Raw genomic sequence first — 9,862 nt, forward strand, 5'->3', positions numbered from 1 at the left:
GTCTGTCTCCTAGGTGAGGAGCTGCCTGTCTTTCAGTGACCTAATTATTTCCACTAAAAGGGAGAGTTCTGAAAGGACTAGCACTTCAGCGCTCTTGGTTTTATTTTGTTTATTGAATTTTGTTTTGTTTGTTAGTAAACAGGGAGCTGGGAGGAGATATTTACCTAAGATTTCAAGTAGGATCTCAGGAAATAGTATTTCCTGAATCCTGTTACTTCGTTCAAAATAAGGCAGTAAGCATGTTCACAGAAGATTACCAAAAGCCGTTGGAAGTAAAGAGCCTTCACTGTTAAACTAATTTCATAAAATACAGAGATAATAATTGGATTATGGATTAATTGTCTATACACACTAAATTATGGGGTTTTGATCTGTTGTAGCTGATTTCTTTGATTGTATAAAGTAAGACATGCCAATTGTTTGTGGTGCCAACTGATGCCTGCTGAGGTCCTGCAACCCCCAAACTTCCAGCCTTTAGGCATCTTCCTACTCATGCTTCCCTGATGTGTGTTTACCGTAGCAAAATGCACTGCCCTGGGTAATGTCTAAACACACAATGAAAAATTCCAAACCAGTTGGCCTGTCTCAACCCTGTGTCTTCATCTTAATCAGTCATAAATCCCACTATCCTCCCATATAACAGAGCCTCACTTATAGCCAATCAAAAATCCCTTTGTGTGCACAGCCCCTTCATCAATATAGCCAGTAGCACCGTATCTCTTAAACTTTCTTTGTGTCGCCCAACTTTGTTCTTTTGCAGTAGACTGGTAGTGAGAATGAGGCCAAAATTCTGCCAAAACACTTCAGAGGATTCACTAAATTCAAACAAACAAAAAATCTGTGTTTAGTCATCTCCTTAAATCACAGATACTTTGCTGTGGAAGGCATATAGTGTCAATTTCTCTTCTGAGGACTTACAAATTCTTGATATTCAACTGGGGACTTTCCAACGCATCTGTTTTTGAGTCAGTGTTGATTCACAACTTGGTTCAAACTCTGAAATGGCTTCATCATCAACGTGTGGGTAATATTGATCCCCTAAATGTCGTGCATGGTAATTATCTAGCACTGTGAGGTTGTCTTGTGAAGCAAAGTGTGTATCCAGTGTTATAAAGGAGTTTTTATAAAGGATGCAAGTTAGAGTATCATTTCAATTAAAAAAAATTGGCTTGCTTACATCATCTCATTTATTTCTTACAGAGGCTAAATGGGGCCCATTAACCCTTACAGAGGCCCATTAACCCTATTAGATGGATGAGCAAACTGAGTCTTAGAGACATTTTTATTAATTGCACATTACTTGGAAGCTGGCCCCAGTTTTTATAGCTACAATATGTAAAACTAAGACTTAGAACCATGTTTGTCTGAATTCAAAACCATACTCTTCTCTAAAACTTTCTTCTTTACAAACTATCCACCCATTTCTTCCTTTTGAAAGTAGGTCAAGGTGCTTATCTTTCACAGTCCTTAATAGAATAGAATTCTATGCTCAACTATTAATTTTTACCTAAGAGAGATTTATAGTCTGTTTAATAAATCTGCACAAGAGAACCTCCTACTTATTATACACATTCCTGTAGAGATTTGAAAAGAACAATGCTTGCAATTCATTTCCATTGAGCAAATATTTATTGAGAGATGGTTAGGGACAAGGTAACAAGGACCACGAGGCTACAAACATGCCGAAGTTTATAATCTATCAAGGAAGCAGAGACAAAGCAGAATGAGATCATTTTAATAGGGTATTCAAAACATTGCTATGTGTTTTCATAAAAGTATTAGACAACATAGGAATTTTTTGTTTTGCTTTGTTCTTTAATAGTGTTAGAGTGGGAAAGACCTTTTTACTTAAGATATCAAATTCAAAATTCATAAACAAAAAATTGGTATATTTATGTACATAAAAATAAATTCTGCATGACCAAGAAAATCAAAATCAAATTACATACTTGGATAAAAATATCTAGAATTTATTGACAAGAATCTAATTTCCTTAATATATAAATTATTCTTAAAACTTAGATGACACATGATACATATATACACTGTTATTTATTGCAGCATTACTGACAATAGCAAAAATGTTGGAAATATATGCTCATCAAAGAGGACTGGTTCTATGTATTATGTGAATGGATACTGTAGCATATTATGCATCCATTTAAAAAATCAAGTTTTTTATTTTAAACTGACTTAAAATATTCTATATATTGAAGAAGATATATTGCAAAGTATTAAAGGTAGGACCCCAAACAAAACTTACCTTAGGCTAAAATAAGTTTATATTTTTGTATGCATACACAAACACACATATGGTTAACTTACAGGAAATTCATAACAATGTTTGACTACACTAGGATCTAGGCAACCAGAAGTTAGAAATGGAAAGGAACCTTTTCACTGTTATAAGTGAATTCAAGCCCTCATCAAAATTTAAACACAAAAAGAATATCTTGTCAAAGACATTTTAGGGAGGCTTCTAAGGGAGGACTTATAAAGAGTTTAATAGAAAGTTAGAAGATAACTGACTTGACAGGAAAGAGAAGCAGTTCAGCCTAGGACACGGTGAATGAGTTTAGCTTTAGAATAATTGAATTCATCATGCTAGGGCTTGTGTAGATAAAGTTGTCTGGTGGCGAGTTGGCAACATGGGGTCTAAAATTTTGATGTTTAGCTTCTCGTTTCTCCAAACCTACCGCACTAAGCTGCCTCCATTCCATATTCATGCCAAGTCTTGTCTTGAGTAAGTCATCCTAGGCCATAAGCCCTGACTTCTCTTAGTTATCTGAGAAGGGAATTCTGATGAATGGAGGATGCTGTAGTTTAGTGACCACTAAAGAGTTGTATGACATCTGTAGATGTGAAAATTGAAGTTAACAGACAGACAGGAAGACCATAAGACAGGTGTTGATGTTATGCTATATAATTTCCCCTTTAATTTCTTTCTCCGCTGTGTTTCTTACCAGCTGTGGACACTGGTTCGATTTGCTTACAGTTTCGCACCCTTCTTCTGAAATCAGCATGCTGACATCTCCTGTGAGCCATCTATCTCTATTCTCATTCTCTGTGGTTTAGGAAAGGCTGACCTCCATCCTTGGAACCAGAGGCAGACCCATGATGTCTGCCAGGCCAGTCCGTCCCCATGAGCCACAGTTAGGGAAAGCAAGTGAGTTAAAAAGAAAGTATCTCAATACTAGAACCGTTTGTAATTATTCAAAGCAGAGATGAGCCCTCTTCCACAAGGGATACTTGCTAAGATATAAATATGTAAGCCTAGAATTTGGGGGTCAGCTACATAAAGTGAGTGAGGTATTGGAGAATAATGTTAACACCAAAGAAGGCAGAAGTGTGTGTGTGCAGGTACGTGTGTGAGAAAGAGAGTAAATCAGATTACGTCATTTGAGTTTCTGGATCAAAGCCAAATTCCTTCTGAAACTTTATTTCCTGAGGCAAAAAACTCTATTTATCTGTCTATCATCATCATCACCACTACTCTACTTCATAATCCTTCCCAACTGAGGTTTTATTATTTAAGAGAAATCTGGCTTACATGCTATAATACTTGCCAGTTTGGTAGATACAATTATAAAACTCCATGATTTGAATTGTTCGTCTATTTAAGACACAGTTTTATAAAATTTGTGAACATGACTGTATAGTTTTTTTACCAGGCACTTCTAAAGGGTTCAGTAAACACTTGACTGATTGCTCTCATGTCTCTTTATTTCAGTACACTGCAACAAATGTTTCGAACAAGTATGATAGTCGAGGCTTTGCTTCACTAAAATAAGCACTCATATTATGCAAAGTATAGAGTCAGTTAACTGACTTTGTAAGGCTGGGTCCAAGACTATAGTGCTTGAATTTTGATATGGGACAGGAAATCTGTTTGAAAAGTAGCCAGATTTCTTGTGAATAACCTTATTTCATTATTAGCATATGTGTTATGCTAATCTTTCTTTCTATAATGTCTGTCTTTCTATAATGCCTATCTCTGAGTTTCTCTTTAGCTTTAAAGGAGGAGAGAAATCTGTAATGTTTTATAAACAGTGTATAAATAACACTTAAATTGCAGTCAAAATAACAATATATTTTAGGTCGCATGAATCAGAACTATGTACCTCGTAAGTTCACTTTTTACAATGTACACTGGATATATTACAAATAACATACTGTTATGTTTGGCTCTCCCAGAAAGCAATAAATAAAATCCATGTTTAATGGCATTTACATATTAGTAGTAGCTGAAATTTTATAGCCGGAGCTTTACTGCAAAAAAAAAAAAATGCAGTTATTTGGGAATCTGTACAGCTATAAACCTGTACATAGATTTTTACAGTGCTGAGTAAGCTTGTATAAAATTAAAGCATAAAATTTCCCCACATGGCTACTTTGGTTTTCTTTGGGAATAATACTCATTTGAGGATTTTTATTTCAAATAGCAAATGTATGGAAGTCCTTTTTTTTTTTTTTTTTTTGCTTTTGCTTGATGCAGACCAAATTAATGAAACTAATATAACAAGCAGACAGAAATCATCTGTCAAAGACACTTACAAGACATTTTGCATAGAAATGTCCTTGTGTTTTGACATTCTGATTTCTTATTTTCTGACAGTGCTATAATTTGCTTTAAGAATTGTTTTAATCAGTTGCCAAATGTTTCTTATGCTGCACTAGATAAAAATAATTGAACTTTGTAAAGATGTAGCAAAGTAGCTGGGGTATGATTCATTTTTTTTTCACTGACCCTTCCTTCTTTCAAATCCAGGGTCTAATTAAAGACAATGCTTCCTAAAAGAGCTGATCACCAAAGATGGTTTTAATAAAGGTTTACAGGTTGGTTTTGATAACACTGTCGTTTTGTTTAGCTAGAGGACTAACATTGTAGCTGCAATGACCAGAGTCAGTAATTAAATGTCTCTCAGTCTCTCAGCTAGCCCATGATAAACCTGCAGCTTCTGAGAGCTTATAAATCCATGAAAATTAATGTCTTTGGAACTATCTCAACTCAAGAAGGATATTTTTTCGATGAGCTATAGAATTGAACCTTGCTCTTTCCCTAAAGGATGTAGTGGATTGCAGAATGGTTATTTATAGAACTACTTTAAATACAATCATGGCCTCTTCTTTTGAAAAAAAAAATATGTCCACTAAATTTTTTTCATTTCACTTTGAGATGAAAGCTGTCTTCCTTTATTTATGAGATTCTATTCACATAAGGCAAGGTTGTGTATTAAAGAAAGTACACCAAAAAAATGGGAAACACCAAATCCTGATCTTATATTTATTTGTAGGATTTTTATAACTCATTAAAGGCTTGGAAATCACCTAAAGAATAAGAGGTACTTGGGGGACAAACATTTCCATTTGCCTGTTCAGTATCCATTATCTTTTCTGTCTGTGATTATTCAATTCTCCTTTGTAAAATCTCTCCTTCCCTGATCCCCACAGCACGCAATCCATTTTCTCCTAGTTCCTGTTATCTACTTTTTGGAACTCTTTGGTCTCTAATCTTTCTGAAACCTGAATTTCCAGCTACCCCTTCAAGTCTGTCAGCCTACCCTGGGTCCTTCTAATTAGGTCATTTTTGGCTGGTGGGAGCTCAGGTTGGTTTTTGTTGCTTGCTCTCAAAGAATCCTTGCTGACTTTAGCTCATTAAATGAAAGCACAATTAGGTCATGAACTATGTCTATCATTGCTTCATGCCCCAGTGTCTGAAGACACAGTACGTACTCAAGCAATGTTTGCAGAATTAATGAATAAAACCTAGAGGAATGGAGTGGCATGTCAGTCCTCACAGCCAGATTGTACCAGTGCCTGAGCTAGAGACTAAGTTCTCCTTGAGTTTTTCTATCATTATTTCTTCCTAACATGCAGCCTTCTGTTAAGCTCTGCATGCCCTTCTCCAGTTTTTCTGAAGGCAGAGCTTCCTACATTGCTGGTTCTTGACATGTGTGCTATTTCTTGAATATTTCTTTCATATGGTCAATTTATACTATCCTGATACTTCTGAGCAAAAACATATTCCAGGAATACCATTAGATGACAGATTTATTAAAGTCATAATCATTCAAACCCTCTTTAAGTCATAAGTCCAAAATTATGATGTAAAATTGAGTACAGATTGTAAACAATTATTTTCTCATTCCTATATATTCAACACACAGTGAACTGCTTAAGGTTTGCATAGGAAAAATAAAAGATCTTGCAGTTTAGGTGAGAATATAGATAGAACATAAATAACTTCTTGACTTAAAAGATTATTTTACAAGGGTAGAGTCAAACTCTTGAACACATCCTGTAAGGCTGCCCACTGTCTGGCCTCATGTTTTTTCACCTCAAATCTCGCCTGCTCTGAACAACCAGAGCCTTCCAACCCCACTCTCATTTTACCTCATTTCCTCCATATACACTGGCATCTCAGAGAAATGTCTTGGACTCTTATTTATACCCATATGCATATTCTTGTTCTACATCTAATGCCATTCCCTGGGCTTCTTATTATCATCCTTTAAGGCCCAGAAAAAAATATTAACTCATTCATTACCTCTTTTCCAGTTAATTCAGTCTGGATGATTCAGATGCCCTCCCATATGTCTTACAACATGTTCTATAAACATTTGTTCTAATATTAAATGCATTCAACCATAATTGTTTTTACACATTTATCTCTCCCAATATTCTACACAGTCTTCAATGGTGAGACATGAATCTTGTCCATTTAATTATTTTCCCCACTTCTATCCATGCTCAGTGGCACATTTTGGACTCAACATATATTTGACAAAGAAAATCATAAATGAAATAAGATACAAAGTAAGAACTCAACCCTCAGGTCAGGATTCTTTCCATCTCATCAAGCTGACTTTATCCATAACAGACAGGACAACAGATATTATATTATGATCTAACTATAAATCCAAATGATTTTCTTTCATTTCAAATATATTTATGAGTAGATTGTGTAAGACTGGAAAGGGGAACATAGACAATTATGATGGTTTTAGCTATACATTTTCTAATTTAAATATCTATAGGTTTTAAAATATATTCTTTTGGTTAGAAAGACCATTTAATTATTTCACTTCTTCACTTTACTTTGTGTGGTGTATGTGTCACCGTTAAGCTCATCATAATATTGTGATTTATATTCACTCAATTCCAATTATAAATGTGACTTAAACTAAATAAATAAATAAGCACGTAATCACATCTCAACCCTCAAGCTTTGCTTTTGTTGAATAATATGACATGAACACAGTTTGTAACCCTGGTTGACTGGGTAATTGGTACTGTGTAGACTTGGTCTGTATTTGCTTCATAGTGTATCTTCATTCTCAAGCCATGGATTCTATTAGACTTAATTATGCTCCCCCGCTACTTTAAATTGAGGGTATCCTCAAAATGAGGGTTGTGTCTATTAAATTTAATTACTTCCCTCTGTGGATCAAGTGCCAAAGATGCCAGTACTAAAAGAAGGTTGTTGTTAAGAGAGGCTGCTTCTAAACTGAAACACACATTTATAAAACAGCTCCCAATTTCTTAGTGTCATGGTTGCAATCAGCTGTGTGCAGTTCTTCCATAAGTTTATTCTTCTTTAGTAATATGCCTTATGGAGTTAAATATCCCAAATGAATATGCATGCATCTTCTCCGCCTCACCCCAACTCCATCCCCAGCATGTCTTCTGAACATTGATTATTTAGTTCTACTTGATTGGTATTTCAGTAGGGAAACAGCATATGTACTGTGGCATATTGTGGCTAATGGCTACCAGTACATAAACCTAGAGGCTATATGTGCTTTTGCAATAATTAATTTATTACTAATACTCCTAAGAGTGTTGTAATAGAAACAAAAAGGTGATGGGAAGAGGAAACACACAACAGAGAACTTTGCCAGCTGTATACCAAGATCGGTTATTACAAACACTTTTAACTCAGATAACTGAACTCTAGGGGATACCAGCCCTTGAATGTTCATTTTAGAATTGTCCCGGCATAGTTCTGTTGATCTTTAGATGCATTTATGAGCAACCTAAATACTGATGCTTTGTCTAAATAATCTCAAACAACATGAGACAAATAGAAGGAACACATGACACTATTTTCTACTAATAAGAACCCTTGCTTGGAGTTATAATATTTGTGTGCAAGTCTCTGTCTGACACCTGCTATCTGGGTGACTTTGAGCAAATTACTTTGTTAAAATGAGGGTGATAATTATAATTCCTGCCTTACCTATCTTCTGAGGTTATAAGGATAATTAAATAAGAATTCCCATGTTGAATATCTATGTTAAAATTAATTTAAGATATCAGTATTCATAAAAGTATACAAGTTCAAGAAAGAAGAAAACAGCACAGAAAAAAACAAGCTATTTGGGACAGGCAATGAAAATGCCTGTCTCACAAACAAACTTTATCTACATGATTCTGAACTAGTTTGACTGAATTTTTGATTCAGCTGATGGGATGTTTTGGCAATTCAAAGACATCATTTAAAATAGCAATTATTTTTTCACCTTTTATTTCCTTCTCTCAGACAATAGCATATGCCAGAAAACTAATTATCAAAAGCAGTTTTCATCATGCAAAAAAAGGTGATCAAAGTACTTGGGTCAGTTCCCATAGAAGTACTTTTATGTAATCTAGATATTTAAGTGACCTGTCTGTGCTCAATTATTTGCTTCTACAATCCCTAAATCCATGTTCTCCAGGTGCCTTTCACCACTACTTTTAAAAAAATTTTTTTATGTTATCTGTGGATTATAAATTATTCAAAATACAATTAAAATGACAGAGCAGTTCATCTCTGACCTTGGACAACTGGAAAGGAATGACATCTGTACCCTGTATGGAAGTGTTGAAGAGCCTATTTACCAAAGAATAAAGAGCTATGATAAAGTAGGAAGGACGGGAGACAAAAAAAAAAAATCTAGATCGGTCTCATCTAGAGACATTCTTTAATTCTGTATGGCTCGTGAGAGCAGGACTAACATTAGTTGTTGGAATTTTTTTTTAATGAGAACAGTAATAATAGTTATAGCAATGAATAATATTTATTCAGTACTTATATGTACTACGCACTTCACCAAATACTTCATATACATTTTCTAACTAAATTCTTTGAACTGCCTTACCAAGTAGTACAGTTATTACCCTAACGTTACAAATGAGGAAACTGATACAGAGACAGATTGAGTAAATTGCTCGGTATCACATACCAGGGTTCAAACTCAAGGCTATGTGACATCAGAATCCACTCTTAATCTCTATACTATATTGTAAGAGCCGCAAAATTCAGATCAATAAAACTTTGAGTCCTCCAACAACAGAATGTGCTTCTCAGGAGTAGTAATTTCTATTTATGGAAATTAAACGTGAGAGAATACCAAGCTTGAAGCTACCCTACGGACGAGGAAAATGAAGTCCAGAAGCTACAAAATGGCCTTTTTATCATCACAAAGTTGTTCAGAAGCAGAGATGAGATGAATCTGGGTCTTCTGTTCCCCAATCTAGTGATTTCTTCAACATACCCAGTGTTTTTCCAATTTGATCCTGGAGGGACCCCTGTAAGGATGTTATACAAGTGTTGCAGCAAGGAATAGTGCCTGTGGCTGTGTTAGCTATTTCTGTTCCTGTCCAGCTAGATTTTCTGTTCTTACTCCTATAATTGACACTAGTTAGTACCCTAGTTATAGGGATCAACAATAGAATTTGGCAACTGTTAGAACTTATATCCCAAACAATGGTGATTGGCCCAAAGGATGGACATATCAGAATCCTTCCTCAGTATTTATCCATGGATTTAGAAACACCATGTGCTTTTTTTTTTTGCACTGGAGTTTCTGATATGTGGTTA

Source organism: Camelus ferus, chromosome 17 (assembly GCF_009834535.1).
Source record: "Camelus ferus isolate YT-003-E chromosome 17, BCGSAC_Cfer_1.0, whole genome shotgun sequence".
Classification (NCBI taxonomy): domain Eukaryota; kingdom Metazoa; phylum Chordata; class Mammalia; order Artiodactyla; family Camelidae; genus Camelus; species Camelus ferus.